This window comes from Danio rerio, chromosome 14 (assembly GCF_049306965.1).
Source record: "Danio rerio strain Tuebingen ecotype United States chromosome 14, GRCz12tu, whole genome shotgun sequence".
Lineage (NCBI taxonomy): Eukaryota > Metazoa > Chordata > Actinopteri > Cypriniformes > Danionidae > Danio > Danio rerio.
Window position 1 is genome coordinate 37253961 of NC_133189.1, and position 18343 is coordinate 37272303.

At 35.5% G+C, this 18343-nt stretch overlaps 1 long non-coding RNA gene across 19 annotated transcripts in view; it reads right to left on the bottom strand.

The window, feature by feature from the left end:
* Positions 1–18343, bottom strand: part of si:ch211-143l19.3 — a 116648-nt gene that overhangs the window by 44460 nt on the left and 53845 nt on the right. For 7 of the 19 annotated variants that reach the window (XR_012389847.1, XR_012389835.1, XR_012389833.1 and 4 more), the window contains 3 exons: positions 12798–12853; positions 12431–12463; positions 9922–10187 (listed from right to left, as the gene is read on the bottom strand). This is a non-coding gene — a long non-coding RNA (si:ch211-143l19.3). The remainder of the gene's footprint in view (positions 1–9921; positions 10188–12430; positions 12464–12797; positions 12854–18343) is intronic. The other 12 variants (XR_012389841.1, XR_012389840.1, XR_012389839.1 and 9 more) reach the window with 4 other exon arrangements.

Sequence of the window (18343 nt, forward strand, 5' to 3'; positions counted from 1 at the left end):
CAACCCAGTACTGGGAAAAACCCATACACACTCATTCGCACATTCATACACTACAGCCAATTCGTTTTTATTTAATTCACTTATAGCGCATGCCTTTGTTTTAAAAAGATGTCTAATAGACGTCTAAACATAGTCGTCTTGGCTAAAGCAAGGCTAAATTTGGGCTGTCAGTAAAAGTCTAATAGATGTCTAAGAATTGGTTAAAACTAGACTAGTCATCAAATAAACAGAAATGAACGACTACACATATAACGTCTGTCTAATCTGTCTATTTGACGAATAGTCTAGATTTGGGCTGTTCTTAGACGTCTATTAGATTTTCACTGACAGCCCAAGTTTAGCCTTGTTTTAGCCAAGCTGTCTAGGTTTAGATGTCTACTAAACAAAATTGTTAACTGGAAACCCACATGAACATGGGGAGAACATGCTAACTTCACATAGAAATGCCAACTGGCCCAGCCGGGACTCCAACCAGTAACCTTCATGCTGTAAGGCGACACTGAGCCACCATCCCACTCCATAAGTGAAAATATATTCATACATTCATCTTTTTTGGCTTAGTTCTTTTATTATGGGGTCACCACAGTGGAATGAATTGCTTATCCAGCATATGTTTTACGCAGCAAATGCCGTTCCAGCTGCAACTGATCACTGGGAAACACCCATACACTCTTATTCACACACATACACTACAGACAATTTAGCCTACCCAATTCACCTATAGCGCATGCCTTTGGACTTGTAGGGGAAACCGGAGCACCCGCACGAAAATGGGGAGAACATGCAAAATCCACACAGAAATGCCAACCGACCCAGCCAAGGCTCGAGCAGCAACCTTCTTGCTGTGAAGCGACATCGCTACCCACTGCGCCCCCAGTCAAAATATATAACTTATTTAATACAGCATTTATAGTTTTGCCATTTTTACATGTATTAAAGCTGCTTTCTGAAGAGAATGTAGATGGATGCATTTCAAAAATCTAATGTGTAATTAAATAATAGTAGGTGTCAATTTTCTCAAATTTTATGATTTTGTTGTTGTTTATACATCAGTTTAGTGATTTTCAGTGATTGTATTAATAAAGTAAATTAGTTATTTTTTATTCTGGTATTCAAAAAGCCATACTTTTTTTTTTTTAAATGTATGAATATGAAAAAGACAACAGAAATTATTCAGAGAGCAACAACCTCTCCTCTGATAGCTACAAAACACTGCATATTTGTCTTCTTACCTTCAAGCATCTAAACTTTCCTGGTCCTTCAGGTTGGGGGTTGAGAGTTGGGCTAACGACCCACCTCATAAAAATGTGATGTTACAAAACACCAACATTATGCAGCTAAATGTAAACTGTAAAATAAATGGCCCTGGGAGTAAGTAAAGAATAAAAAATCTGAAAATTTTAAAAGATTTAGCTATTTTAAGTTATTTGTACTTAAACATTAGGGTTAATTCCATATAGAGTTCACATTTGGTCAACTCAATTAACTGAGTTGTCAATTTTCAATTACTCAAACGAACTGAGGAAATCACCTTCCTCAAATCATTTGAGTAGTCTCTCAACTTATTAGGATTTACAATGTGGCAAAGTTTGAATGCAGCCTGCTTCAAATATGTGCTTGTAATGTTTTAAGAATTAAGTCAATATGTGGAGAGTAAGTGATTGTTTGTGGCTGTCTGAACTCATTCAACCACATGAGCATCTGCACCACAAAAGCAATCTGTTGAAGTGCGTCTGGAAGTGGACAAGCTTAAAACATTTCAGACTCTGTTTACACTAGTATTTAGCTTCGCCCACTTGTAACTGGATCAACAAAACTGCTTTTTAACACCAGGTGTAAACAGCGCATCTATCATACAATGCTTTAAATGCTGACCTGTTGCCCCAAAGGTCTTATGCAGCAGCAAATTCAAACCTCCCCTTTCATTTCACATCACAAAAGATGGGGAAAGTCACCCTGCGAGCCACTTCCTAACAGCACCGGGACAGAGAGAGAGAGCAAGCAGACTAGCAGATAGCCAAACAGATGGGACGGGTGATTCATTTTTACTTTTTCAAATGTAAAGTGTGTGTGTGTCTCAGTGTGTGTGTGTGTGTGTGTGTGTGTGTGTGTGTGTTTTAGGGGGGGTAACAGCATCAAGTGGACTCTGTATGGAGCCTCTCTTTGATCTGCTATGGTTACCTTGCATCTTTAGAGGGCAGAGGAAGGGCAGAACGATGAGGAAGGTTCATCAAAGACCGGCCTCTGGCTTTGTGAACTTTCAGCCCACAGGGCAGAATCAGAGCTCTCCAGGACTACAAGCCATTCAGATGTTAACTTGAACATCATCTTTGAGAAAGCCCTCCATAGAAGCAAAGACGACCCAACTTGTATACTAGGAGTTGGGTACATGTCTCTGTGGGTCAAACAAAATCTAATTTGAGAGATTTTGACAGACAGTTGAGAGCACAGACATGGCATGGGGAGTAGAGAGAGAGGGAGAGTGGTCAGCAAAGAACCTCAATTCAGAAATGGAATGAGCACTGTAGTGCAGATTGGCTTCTTAATTAAACCATATGTATGTACACACAGATATGCAGTGCTCAACAAATATGAGTACACCCCTCACAAATCTCTCATTTAAATTAATATTTTCTATAGGATGCTTTACAATATTATATTTATGTATATACATTAATTTAAACAGTACTGAAGCCATATCTGGAGTCAATCTAACAAATAACTTACAATAATGTTTCAAAAAATAGGAAAAAATATCAAATAACATTTTCAAAAACAGCAAAAAACAAGAGAAATAAAAAAAATAAATACAATTTTGATGAAATGTTGTAGGTTGTGATTTTTTGCAATATTTTGCATGAATTTAAATGTATTTCATTTCTAAAGACGTTCTGTGACTAAAATATTATTTTAATAAATGTATCTGTTTTTTAAATCTGTTTTGTTCAAATGCACCAATATAAATTACCCATATTCACTGAGAAATGGATAAAAATATTCATTTTCAAAATGGGCTGTACTCAATTATGCTTGAGCACTGTGTGTAGACTCCCATTTTCCTTTTCTTTTCCCATTTTCACTAATTTCACTCCATTCAACATTTATTAAATATTTTATTTTGAAATGTAGTAAAAGTACAGGTGTACAGACACTTCAATAATGTACCTAAAAGGGTTGTTTACCCCCCCAAAAAATTATATCATAATTAACTCATCCTCTACGTGTTAAACACAAGGAAATATATACTGGAGAATGTTGGTGGGAAAAAATAAGCCATTGACTTCCATTGTATTGCTTGTTCCTATGGACATCAGTGGCTGTTTTCTCAATATTCGTCAAAATATCTGGATTTGTGTTCAACAGAATAAAGAAATTCATAAAAGTTTTGAACCACTTGAGTGTGATTAAACAATGGGAAAATGGTCATTTTAGGTGAGATATCCCTTTTGTACAACAGTGAGTTTAAGTACTTACTGTCCACCAGCAGCAAATACTGTGGTCTCTGGACATCATTATGCTACTGTACTTATATGAAGAGTTTATTACCAAAAACCTCTAAATGCCATTTGATATTTTCTTCTAAAACAAGATTTTTTCTGACTCCTTTGTGTAGACTCAGTAATTTCACTTTTATAGTGATGAATAAGTTCTTTTTTTAATCAGTCCTTTTAGTCCTTTTATTAATCTGGGGTCGCCACAGCGGAATGAACCGCCAACTTATCCAGCATATGTTTTATGCAGTAGATGCCCTTTCAACTGCAACCCATAACTGGAAAACCTCCATTCACTCTCATCACACACATACGCTATGAAAAATTTAGCCTATCCAATTCACCTATACCACATGTTTTTGGACTTGCACCCATGCACACACATAGAAAACATGCAAACTCCACATAAAAATGCCAACTGACCCAGCAAGAGCTCGAACCAGCGACCTTCTTTCTGTGAGTCAAATGTGCTACCCACTGCGCCACAGTGTTGTCTATTGCCTTTAAATTCAAATAAATTCAGTAAACTTTATTGTCTATCTTACAGGGGCTAGAAAATTGTCTTTAGACATAAGCTCACATAAAACAAAAAAACAAACTGTATACCATGATATATAGTATATCATACTGTATAGAACGTACTTTTCTAACGGCCGAATAGTACGTTTAAATTCAAATGCAGTACCTACTGAAAAGTAGGCGGTTTCGGACGCAGCCATACACAATCGTTTAAAAAATCATATTTAAAAAAACAATGGCGGTGGAAATAAATGTCTTTTTGTGCTAAGCCTATTTTGCGAAAGGGACTTTATACCGTCTACCAGACAGAAGTAACTTGAAGGAGCCATGTAAAGGATGGGAAAAGTCTTCCACAAAAGTGGAGGTTTTTCTGTATGTCGCAGCTATAAATAAATCAGTGAGAGCGGTTTGTCTCTCACCAATTATTTTATTTGCTACATTTACCAACCTTAAAAATTTATTTTTCCTTTAACAGAGAGGGAGTTAAACCAGGCTACAATGTTTAAAGTAAGGACAGATTTAATACGTGATTTATATTTGACAATCAAAATGTCCATCTCAATATAAGAACTTCTCTGTTTTCTCAACAAACTCAAGCGCTGCTGAGCCTTTTTTTATAATTATTTGTTAAGGGAGTTTTCACCTTTAATTTGGATAGGATAGAAGAGAATACAGACAGGAAAGCATTGGGAGTAGAAAGAGTAAAAGGGTCGGCAAAGGACCTCGAGCCAGGAATCAAACTCGAGTCACCTTAAGCAACATGGTGCTAAATGTCGGCACACTCCACCACTAGGCTATTGGTGCAGACCTGATGAGTCTTCTTTTAATATTCTCTGAGTGTTTATCAAAAGAGATTTGAAAGTCAAATCCCACACCTAAATATTTAAAAGAACTCACCTGTTCAACTTACTCCCCATTAATTAGCAAAGGGTCACTAAATGTTTCTATTTGTAGTTTGTCCCACAACACATTTCTTTCGTCTTACTTAGGTTAAGCTGCAAGGAATTCTCTGTTGTTTCTATAAAGTGAAATAACTTATCATGAACATAGGAGGCTGAGAAATATGCAAATTTTACAAGAACATTGCAGACATTAGAGGTTTTTGCATCTGAACTCTTCATATTAACACAATTCAGCTCCTCTTCACAAGGACTCAGTTTCCAGCTCTGCCCATCTCCTAGAAGTGGGCACCCATTTCTCTAGAGGCTGCGTTACGGGAGAGAGGGGTTTTGGTCGGAGGTGGGGACAGGGGTTATGGATGGGGTTTGGGGGGCTGAGAGGGCCTATTTAGCCCTCAGCAGCAGAACGTCCCCCTCTCACTCCCCCCTCCCCCGGGCTTTGTATGCCCTGAGCCCCACTCCTCCCTCTTTTGTCACCCGGCCATTCCGCTTTGCTTGGCACACACAATGGGAGCTCAGTGCTCGGGCTCCTGACGCTGCATTCTGGCTGCGCGCTGGGAAGCGAATGAACACGGCTGAGCTGGGGGAACCGGGACAGGGGGGGGCTGAAACACCGTTTGACTAAATGCCACCCTGCCCCCCCCAAACACCCTCACCAGCCTTCTGATACACACATACACAGATGGAGTGCACAAAACAAGTGCCATCCGACCAGACCATGGCACTCGGCGGAAAAACAAGCCTAAACAAACAAGTGTTCCCATCATGCCTGTGCTGGGACAGCTCAACTGGAGCGTGACTGAGCCTGGCTACATATGTGTTCTCTTTATCTCCTCTAGCGGGCTGCCGGGCACCGGGCCCATGCGGAATTTTAAGACCTGGCCCTCTGAGACTTGGGTCAGAAAATTAATGCACAGTGAGGGGGAACCAGTGTGTTTATTTGAAACAATTAAACCATTTCACGCCCCCTTGACAAATCAATCTAGGGAGACATGTGGTTGTGTTATGTAATATTAACGGTGAGTTACGGTTGGCATCACCAACAACAATAACAACATCTCACTTAACTGACAGTGGGATCAATATAAAAACTCTGTGTCTGAGTAAGAATTATAATTTTTTTCATTAAGGGGGAATATTTGCAGCTCACAAACGACAAATAATAACCTCATTAACAGTTTTTTTGTGTGTTTTGTGTTAGATTCAACAGTCCACAAATGAATCTTTTACATTATATCAGCACTTTGTTTTTCTGTGATGTAGAATTCTAGGCATGCAGGACTCTAAGCATGCACGCACTCAGTGAAACTTCAGCATTTTCAGCAGTGACTAATCTAAACAGCCTCTGATTGGCCACCGAACGTACAAGCTCAACAGAATTGTGTTGGATAGTTACTGAATGATGAAATAAATCTGATGAAATGTGTAAAGGTCTAAATGTAATGCTGTAAAATGTCACTTTATTTTTTTTTATTTAACAGTAACAGGAGTAATATGTGAAGAGTTCAGATGCAAAAAATTTTTAAATGCCATCTAATCTTTTCTTCTAAAATTTGCATTTTTCTCAGGCTCTTGTGGGCAGGTTCATTAAATTCACTTTATGTCGATAAATAGAGTTTTTTTATCAGCTGAAAAGGGAAATAATTTAACATAAACAACGGGAGGTTAATAAAAAGGATAGTTTTTATAGGAAATTTCAGACATTATTTACAGGTTTTTGCATCTGAACTCTTCATGTTTAGTTTTACTTTTCAGGAGCATTTTTGGCCCATAAATCCTGAAACCTCAAGATAGCCTAAATATATTAGGCTACAATACACTAAATATATGAAGCGAATAATACAATAATAAAAATAAACATTTTAACCAGGATTATTAGCTTTTAAAAGTGTTACTTTATCTGTAACTATAATATAACTATGCTGTTATATTTTAAGAACATTTCCATACAGTAACAGTTAGCTATCAATTGACTTCCTTGACAATACATGGAGTTTTTTTGTGTGTGTTTTAGTCATTTTTTATGTCATCTTTTCTTTTTTTTTACTGATCTTTCTTTTAAGATTAAATACAATATGGCCTGTTTTCTCCACTATTACAATAAGTAATTCTGTTGAGTCCCTGACGCATGATGCAGTGACCACAGGTGCATCCACGCCTGTCCCATCCTGAACATCTGCGACTAGTGCCTGAACCCCACCAGCCTACACACGTCCACACTGCAGCTCAGAGATGGATCTGTCTCAGTGGGCACAGCTCAGGCGGCATGGAGGGAAAGAGGGGTGGCCTGTTGTTTCTGTGTGCGCATATGAGGGTGAAGCAGAAGGTAAGTGTGTGTGGGTGTGTGTGTGTGTGTGTGTGTGTGTGTGTGTGTGTGTGTGTGTGTGTGTGTGTGTGTGTGTGTGTGTGTGTGTGTTTGTAGGGGGGGTCGAATTGTGGGTTCAGTTTGAGTTTCAAAGCCCTGCTTGTTCGCCTATATTTCACACCACAGTGACATCTTAAAGACCAGACAGGCCTGGTTGCTCTGCCCTCTTTTTTCACATTCGGAGGGAAAAGACAGAAGCTGGGGAGACTGCAGGAGGGGGGATTGAAATATATGTAAATAGCCCCCAAAGGGGATCCGAATTTTATGGGTTCAGAAATTTAGTTCAGCCAACCCGAATAATCAAATGTGGGAACAAAAACACCCACATCCAACCTACCAGAACTAACATCTGATGCTTGCCATGACTTTGCCAAGTAAGACCTGTTCTTAGAACAACAACATTCCTATCCAGAAACATGATTCTAACCTCTGAACCTAACCTTAACCAAAATTCAGGCCTACAATCAAAAACTTCGGATAAATAATAATGGAGTAGAAGCGCTAAAGCTCAAAGTTTGGTTTTCTGCCTAACCTTGACACTAATTGCAAACCTATCCATCAAGTCTGATTGGTTGAGTGGAATGTTGTTGTATCAAAAATGCTGATCCAGAAACACGTTTCACTTGTTAAAATTGTGTTCATCAACAAAGTCCATAGACCTTTTCCACCAAGGCAGTTTGAGTGCTGGTTCAGAGCCAGAGCCTGGTTTTAATTGGTTCTTTGTCCTTCCACATCTAAAGCATCTTCTAAGCAGAAAAAGTGGTTCATAAGCACCCAACAGAAGATTTTAAATAGCTGTTTTTGAAATATTAGCTAAACGCAAAGCTAAATACATTCTCATTTGTACTCTCTGTTTAACGAAATTGTGGTGATCAACTTTAGTAGCTGGATTTTAGATGACTGAATGTTTCTCCATGTTTGGATGCCAATGTAGGTTTGGCATGAGCATCAATCTGCTTGATAAGTTATACATCACGCATCAAAATTTCTGGGTCCATATTCAATTAGATGTCAAAATGAACAAACAGTACCAATATATGCTCGCAATATGCATTAATACTAACGAAAATCATGATCTTGGATGGTCAGACAGTGGTCCGTTTTGTTTAAATGAGTAAAATATAGGGACCTAACATATACCCAGCGCAATGAGGCGCAATACATGTTTGGCGCGATTTGTTGCTATTTTTAGACCAGCACAACCCTAATTTTAACATTTTAAATAGCAAATCCATTTGCGCCACTTTGTGGTCTCATGGGTGTGCCAGTCTAGATAGGAGGTGTGTTAAGGCATATTGTTGGTGCGTTGCTATTTTGAAGAACTGAAATGTGCCATTGACCTTTAAAAACACGATAGTAAAGCATCTATGTGGACCCAAAACGCTAACACATTGCTTAATACACACAGGATGTACCGCAATACACAAACAGCTTTACATATGAAAAAAATTAAAGGATTAAAATGTTACAAAAATGATTATTTTCTACATAAATATAAAAACCTCTACCTCCATGCCTTCTTCATGTCCAGTTTATTCATGAATAATTTGCATTTGTATAATGATATTATTAGCAGTATTATTTATTATATGCATATTTATAAATGTTTTAATAAAAACAAGTTTAGATTTTTCTACCTGTCGAGTACCACACTTTGTTATTATTTGTCATTTATTTAAGTTTGCTGGAAATTAGAACTGAATTAAGAAATAGTTTTTTTAACCAATCTTTGTGCTAAACAAACAAAAAAAATATATATAGGCTAATGGATGTCTTCAGTGGAGTGAGTTTCCATGAAAAGTAAAGGAGTAAAGAGTAAAAAGAGAAAGTGGCCAAATGGTGGAGACTTGTTCTTTATCCTAACGCTGCAAATGGTCTGTTTAACTGTTTTTTCACTAGTAACGCATTCAGTTATTTCACTTACAAAGTCCGACATTCAAATAGCAAATTTGCCATGGAGCAACCCAACTGACTCTTAAAGGCAATTGGAGATGAGTCTCTGATTAGTTTAATCCATGTTATGCTTAAAACACACCCATAACTCATTAAGAGAATAAGCACAACCCTGTTAGACCATGCGCTAGGGTGCAAAATTAATTTTTCTGTCCTTAAAATAGCAAAAGTGGATTCGGACATGCCCTTAATGCTTTTGCGTCATGCGCTTTAGACTTTGCCTCTAGATCGTTAAAATAGAGCCCTTTGGTGTCTGACCAACACCATGATTTTGTAAAAAATACACTTTAATGTATGATACGATTAAGCAGTCATAATAAATGGATATTGAGATAGAATTTTCTCAATTCAAATGGGTAGAGGCTTGAACATAGAAAAGGTTTTTTTTTACATCACAACTTAACCAGCAGATAACAATGGAAGATTCACGATTGTTGATGGTGTGATTGTGTTTGGTGCTTCAACACTAGCATTTCTGAAACCAAGTGAGATGTATTCATTGACTTGGCACTGTAGCAGCTCTCTAAACCAGTTTTTAAAAGGCTTGCCAGTCAAACCAGCTACAAACCAGCAATCGCACTAGCTCTGAACTAGCACCTGGTTCATGCTGGTGGAAAAGGGGTAATAGTCGGCCAAAGCCCACACATACACAGCCTCATTTCTCCAACAACTCCGTCATATGGTGTAATAGTACCTGAGAACAGGCTCCCATTGGGCTCTGCCAGTGAGACGAGAGGAAGATGAGGAGGGATTTTGAGGAAGGTGGAAGCAGACTTCATACCTGATCAGGCAGCACAGCCGGCTCCTGATTACAGCAGCATTTTACCCAGCAGGCCCTCTGCCTCATCCAGCACCTCTGAATATGGAGCAGACGGGCAGCCAATCAGCCCACGGCTCCCTCTCACCTAATGACAGAATTAAGGCTTGTTTGGATCGATTTTCTCAGACTTTACGGGCTTTCTGGAGAAAAAAAAGCACACAATGAGAAAACTCTGTATTATTGCGTGGGAGGTCTAGCATGTAACGGATATTAAAAAAAAAAAGTTTTGTTTGACAGATCTGAGGATTACGTTGGGATAGTAGTATGGGGACTTTTTCAAGAAAAGTGACGGTGGTCTATCCATAATTTTTTTTTTTTTTCCAATATTCTGGAAGAGATCCTCTCTTAATGCTATTATAACTCTCATAATGCTTTCAAATACTGTATACTACCTACTAAAAGAAGAGTTGCTATTTATGAATTAGTCACATATGAATTTAGTTTTTTTACTAAAACTCTAAAATGTATGTGAATGCTATTTCTCAATAAAAGAGTAAATGTGAAAAGATGTTACATTTTAATGTAACCATGAATTTTCTATGATATTACCCTTTTTATGAATTTAAAAAAAACATGAATGAGCCACTTTATTAGGTACACCTTACTAGTAGGACCCCCTTTTGCCTTCAGAACTTTCTTAATCCTTCGTGGCATAGATTCAGCAAGGTACTGGAAATATTCCTCAAAGATTTTGGTCCATATTGACATGATAGCATCACGCAGATTTGTAGGCTGCACATCCATGATACAAATCTCCCATTCCACCACATCCCAAAGGTGCTCTATTGGATTGAGATCTGGTGACTGTGGAGGCCATTTGAGTACAATGAACTCATTGTCATGCTCAAGAAACCAATCTGAGATGACTTGTACTTTATGAAATGGCACGTTATCCTGCTGGACGTAGTCATCAGAAGATGGGTACACTGCGGTCATAAAGGGTCAGCAACAATATTCATGTAGGCTATGGCATTGACACAATGCTTAATTGTTATTAATGGGCCCAAAATGTGCCACGGATGTATCCCCCACATCATTACACCACCACCATCAGCCTGAACCATTGATGCAAGACAGGATGGATCTATGCTTTCATGCTGTTGCCGCGGATTTCTGACCGTACGATCCGAATGCTGCAACAGAAATTGAGGCTTGTCAGACCAGGCAACGTTTTTCCAATCTTCTATTGTCAAATTTTGGTGAGCCTGTGAAAATTGTAGCCTCAGTTTCCTTTTCTTAGATGACAGGAGTGGTACCCGTTATGGTCTTCTGCTGCTGTAGCCCATCTGCTTCAATGTTCGACGTGCGTGCATTCAGAGATGCTCTTCTGCATACCTCAGTTGTAACAAGTGGTTAATTGAGTTACTGATGCCTTTCTATTAGCTGGAACCAGTCTGGCCATTCTCCTCTGACCTTTGGCATCAACAAGGCATTTGCACCCACAGAACTACCACTCACTGGATATTTTCTCTTTTTCAGACCATTCTCTTTAAACCCTAGTGATGGTTCACGTGAAAATCCCGGTAGATCAGCAGTTTCTGAAATATTCAGACCAGCCAGTCTGCCACCAACAACCATGCCACGTTTAAAGTCACGTTTGTAGCAGATCGTCTTGACCATGTCTACATTCCTAAATACATTGAGTTGCTGCCATGTAATTGGCTAATTAGAAATTGGCATTAACTAGCAGTTGGCAGGTATACATAATAAAGTGGCCGGTGAGTTTATGATGCATGTTATATTTTTAAATAAAAAGTGCTTTCCTTTTCACTGACAACATTTTTTTACTCTGGGAAAATAGGTAAAAAGCTCTGTATCCAACATTTTACTTAAACCCATACATAATAAAACCAGTGAATCTAGAAACTAACTATTTTCATATGTACAATAATTTTTTTTCCATCGCTGTCTATAAAAAGAAAGGTGAGAGATTTTTTAAATTGTTATTCTAATTTCTAATTATTCTAATCTCTAATTGTTCTGAATTTATATGAATTAAATTGTTATAAATGTGTTAAAAAACATAGTAGTTACAAACTGTTCCTTAAAAATCACCACACGCATTTCAGACAGAGAATTACATTCATGATCTTAATTTTATAATGTCAAAAGAAAAACAGTGTTGGTAAGAAAAGGGCATTAGTGTGGTTGTTTTGGGCTCTGAATGAGTGATATGAGACTCTCGTCTGCTGAGTGTTCAGTGATTCTCCTGCCATCAGAAGGGTCGACACAAAGCCCTCTGACACTCGGGAAGCACAAATCCCCTGAGCTCTGTCAAACTGCATTAAATCCTCAGTGTGCTGCTCGTGGAGAACTAAAGGCCTATTAAGAACATCTTTCTAGTCATTATAGCGAGCAGATTGGCAGTCATAAAAACATGTACCTGATGAGCAGGGCTTCGAAACTGGTGAACAAACTGAAATCAAACGATGAGCAGAGTTTAATTCTGAGATCAGTCAAAAAAAATACAAACAAATAATGTGTTAAATGCTCAACATATAATTGCTTTTTTTTAATGCAGACATATTGTTTGTTGATGATGCCAAATTTACTTCAGACTTGTGAATAACTAAACAAATTAAAGTATGAAGAAGAAAAGCTTTTGTTTCAAATGCAGTACAAAACATAGTATATATTTAAAAAAATCACCACATGCATTTCAGACAGTCAGAAGTATTTTCATTTTATTTAATCTTAATGTTATAATGTCAAAAGAAAAAATGTTGTTAAGAAAAGGAAAACAGACAAACCTTTTGTTGCTGATGTCAAATTTTGTTCAGGCTTCTGTATATTGGAACAAATTCATCTGTAGGTAGAAAGAAAAGAACTTTAAATAAACTTTAAAAAACTTTAATAAACTTCCTTCAACTTACAACAAAATAAGTATATTTGACATTCTACAATAAAGTGTAATTTAAGTTAATTTAAGTATACTATTATCAGAGTACTACTGTTGTATTAAGTATATTATTTCAATATTTTTATTAATACTGCTTTTGGGACAAAATCGACCCACTTTTTCGATTCTAAAAATATTATTTTAGGTTTTTTGTACTGAAAGCGAACTTGTACTTACAAATTAACATTACATATAATGGAAAAAATGACTGCATGTCTACAAATAAACACTAATATTTTTCTGAAGAGGTGGAAAAGTATTACAACATATTTAAAGGTTACTTAACCTATCCCCACTGTAATTTGAGGTAACTACATTGTAACAAAATGTAACTTGATGTACAAATGCATCCCCTGAAAAGTAATTATGATGGCAGAACCTTTTATTTGTTTATTATATATATATATATATATATATATATATATATATATATATATATATATATATATATATATATATATATATATATATATATATATGTAAGCTATCTTCATTGACCCAATGTACATTTTAATTTTTGTATGAACTGTTCCTTTTTGAAATCACCAGACATTGTACTTGCTTCAGGTTAATTTTTACTTGTGAAGAAAAAAAAACATATTGGCCAAATAAATTCTAATGTATTGAATATATAACAAACTTAATGGCTGTTGCCATTGATGCAGCATTTTCGGGTTTCTTTGTTATGAATGTTACCACAAGCCGCTCTAAAAACTTGATAGAAATGCATGCACCTAATTTGAATTTTGGATTTTCTTTTTTGTGCGATCCTTCACATTAGAATGGAGGCCCGGCTACTGACACAGCTGTGTTCACTAAAGACTGTGCTAAAACTCTTCTAGCCAACTTCAAGCAAAGTCCATCTATCTTTAATTCCCTTGGTGTTACACACACATCATTGGCGACTGGGCCTCTCTCAAATCCTCCACTCTGATCCTGCTGTCAGTCGGTGAAGCGGCTTCACACACACACACTCACACAGGCCTCTTTTACATCTCAGCAGACCAAAGCCAAACACCAACAACTCCCGATTTAAAGACGAATGAACCGCCAGAATGTTTTTGATTCTATTGACCCATTTATAGGGAAAATTCAGTATATTTATATTCTATTGTATATATATCAAATTGTTTTATTTAATTTTGTTTTAAGTTTATGTTAATAATTGTCTAAATTTGACAACTATGAAGTAAAATTATTTGAATAACGATAATATTAAAAGAACTGCATAATTCACGAACATTTCATTGTTGTAATAATTTGATTTTGTGCATTTTTAATTTTTTTATGTTCATATTCTTTTACTTTTTTCATTTTGAAGGTAAACATTTGGATTATTTTGGGTTTTACCTTTAAAATAGAATGATTATAAAAACATAAACAATTAATTAATAATATTATTAATATAATTCTGATTTATACACTACTATTAGTATTATTATTTACATTTACATTTAGTCATTTATCAGACGCTTTTATCCAAAGCGACTTACAAATGAGGACAAGGAAGCAATTTACATAACTAAGAGCAACAATGAATAAGTGCTATAGGCAAGTTTCAGGTCTGTAAAGTCTAAGAAGGGAAGTGTTAGTAGTATTAGTATTTTTTGTGTATTAAGATTTTGTGATCATAATAAATTAAAACATAAAATATTGTGAGAAAAAGGGAAAGGAGTGATTTAGTGACACAATGAGTCGTTTTTCTTTAGCTGTCATGTAGTGTTGTGCTGTAGGATGTGTCAGGGTGACAGTAAGATCAGGGGTTGAAGGCCAATCTTACTTGAGCATCTTGTTCTTCATGTCTCGACAGGTGTGTTCACAACAAATTACATAGAGCTGCTATGTCTGTGTAGGTTGAATGTCATGTGCTAATTATTCTGGAGACACTCTTCGCATGTGAACACTGAATAAAATGAAATGTTTGCTTGCCTTTATTTAGTGCATGTCTGACATGTGCTGATTTGGCCTCTGGCGTCTAATGTGGAGTCCTGTGAAAACCACTGATCCAGCACCTCTCTGGCTTTAACTAAGTCTCAATATAGTGAAGCAGATAAATCTTTATGTAGGTCTCCAAGCTCACAGAAATTCATAAAAAAATGAATGAACTGGAAAAGGAAATTGTAGTCAACACATAAGAAATTATAACTTATTACATTTTTATTATTATTACTATTATTATTATTATTATTATTATTATTATTATTATTATTATTATTATATCTGTTATTATTATTATTATTATTATTATTATTATTATTATTACTGTTCATTTAAGCTATTCTAAGTTTCTCCCTCAAGTTCAAAATAAAAATAATAAAAATTTCAAATAATCATAATATTATAATAATAAAGTGTTCCTCGAGTAATTATTATTATTATTATTATTATTATTATTACTGTTCATTTAAGCTATTTTAAGCTTTTCTCTCAAGTTCAAAATAAAAATGTTAAAAATTACAATTAATCATATTAATCATTATTGTTAATTGTTATCAACAACAATAATTCTACTATTAATATGGATAATATAATATTTATTTTCCTTAATTAAACAACAGTGATCATATTAATGTGGATTATATAATTTAATATATTTTCCGTCAAATTTATCAACAACAACCATAATAGTAATTCATCAAAATATTTCAAGAATATTTGTTTATTATTATTATTCAATTTTTTAATTAGGTTTTGTGTTTTTATAATACTTTTAATTTGGAAAGAAAATAATATTATAACAAAATAATAATAATAATAATAATAATAATAATAATAGGCTCATAGTTCAGGATTAAAATAATTTTAATATAATAACTAAATAACTAATTAATTTTACATATAATTTGCTTATCCTTAAAAATAATAATTCCTCACATACATATAGACCTTGAAGACTGTTGACTTTCACCCGGTCCCACTCTTAACACAAACAAGTGTTGAGCAGTCAGGTGAACAGACAACATCCGCCGCACAACCTGCGTTTACAAGACAACTTAAGAAAAATGCTTTTTCATGACTCGCTCAGTCACTATATCACTCCTTTCCCCTTTTTTTCTCCCATCGGCCCGGGCTATTAAATCAGCATCTTGACCCGTTGACCCGAGGCCCGGGCTGTAAAGACGCCCCCCGCGGGTCACAGGCCTGATTGGGGCCATTTGAATATGAAATGCGCTCGGCTGGGCATGGAAACAGCCCGGCGCTGCGAGGGCCACGCTGACCCCCAGAGAGAGGCCCACCGATCAACGCTTCTCGGGACGAAGACTTTGCTAAGTATGGATTTACATGGGAGAAAAGGAGAGAGGGATGAAGGGAAGAGAAGGAGAGCATTTGAATAAGAGAAGAGGCAATTCCCGTTAGCATGACAAAGGGGCCTGCCATCATTGGTGATTGGTGTCACAGCGCGCCTCAATAGCAGGACGGGCCCCCTGCGTGGCTCCATGTGTGGAGCTCAGCCATGTTTATGCATCCGAGGTGTGATATTTGCCGGGGGTTTTGGACAGGGAGGGATGCGAATGAACTTTTTCGTTGTTCTACTTGTGGGACAAGAAAAAGTGTGCATTTTGGAGGTGCAACAAAAGTGCTTTAACTCTCGATTTGACTTATATAGAAGATTTTAGAGTGATGCAGGAAATATAACTTCAGCTAAAGTTTTCCTTCTCATATTTACTTGCATCAAAGCAAGAAAATTCTTGAGTTAATTTGCTTGGACTTTAACAACCTTGTTGATTTTAATACACTTTTACATTACATTACGAAAACTAATAATATTTTTACATTATAATTAGGGCCAGACAGAATCTGTGAAAATTTTTGCTATTTCTGCATAGAATATTGTAAAAAATCTACAAATTTATATGGAATGATTTTGGGTGTATCTTAACTAAAGACTTGATATATGATAAATAAAAAATAATTAAATATATATATATATATAAACGTATAAAAATAATAAATTTTTAGCTTTTATTTAATGTTTTCAATGCAAATCCTATTAAATCTATTAATTTGGTAAACAAAGCAAATCTCTCATTTAATATATAGAGCATATATCTACTAAAAAACAAAAAATATTACTTTACAAACTTTATTGTATATAAATCATGTGAAAGTTTTCATGTTAGTCGGTAATCTTACTGAAATTAATTCAAAAACTGTATAAATATACATTTACACACATTTACACACAACAAAATTAATAGAATCAATGATGGGCTGAATATCTGCGGATTCTGTGTGGGCCTATTTATGTTTAATGATAAGTCGAGTGTACATGAAAGTGAAAATAACAAAGTAAAATATACGTAGTATGAATAAACACATATGAATACAAAATTAATACAAAAATACTAAATATGTGTACAAACATACCACACACAAGGTACAAAAGCTGTCACTGGGGTGGTACCTTTTTAAGTTACATATTACCTAAAAAGTACACTGTAAAAAAATCCTGGTTGCTTTTAATTTTTAGGCTGAATTAAATGAAGCTTACGAGTCCATTGAACTTATATTATGTTAAACTGACTTCACTTATAAGCTTGTCTAACATAAAAGAAAGGACATGAATACCTTAGTTACAATAACTTAAACACATATGCTGTCAGGACTAATTGATCATATATTTTTTCACAGTGTAGAAAAGTGTACCTTTTGAAAAGTGAAAAGTGTTCCTTAATTTCAGAGGTAACATAATATCTGACAAGGTAACAAAGGACAAAATGTGTTACATTTTGTTACAAATAGTGTTACATGTGTTACAAAAAACAATGTCTCTTTTGTGCTACTGGAAATCAATGGAGATCAGTTTTTGATATTTTAACAAATTTTAAAATAAAGCCAACTGTCTTCACATTTTAAAAACATGAACAGATATTCATAGATATGTCCACATTTAAGCTTTTCATACAGTGGGATAAAAAACCTGACACTTCACAAACAGCTGACAGTTGTGACCTAAACGTGATACAACAATACAATCTAAATTTACACGTGTTATAGTGTTGGGGGTGACTCATTACAAGTAACGCGAGTTACATAATAATATCAGATTCTAACAAGTAACACATTACTTTTAAAAGTAAAAAAAATAATATTAGAGATACTTTTTAGTTTACTTAATGAACTTTAAAAAAACACATTGCTGAATTAAAATTAGTCACAATGAATCGTGCAGTCAATGAGAGAATGTGTTCATTATTTTAAACGCATTGAAGAAAAGGAAAAGGAGATTTACTCAATGGACAGTGATTTTACTTAAGACAAATTGTACAAAAGTAGCAAACATTACTTTAAACTTTCAATTACATTTGAAAACATACATTTGGCATTTATAACTCTGGGGTAAGAAAGTTCTGAGATAACAATATCCTAAGATATAATTTTTTTATATATATATAT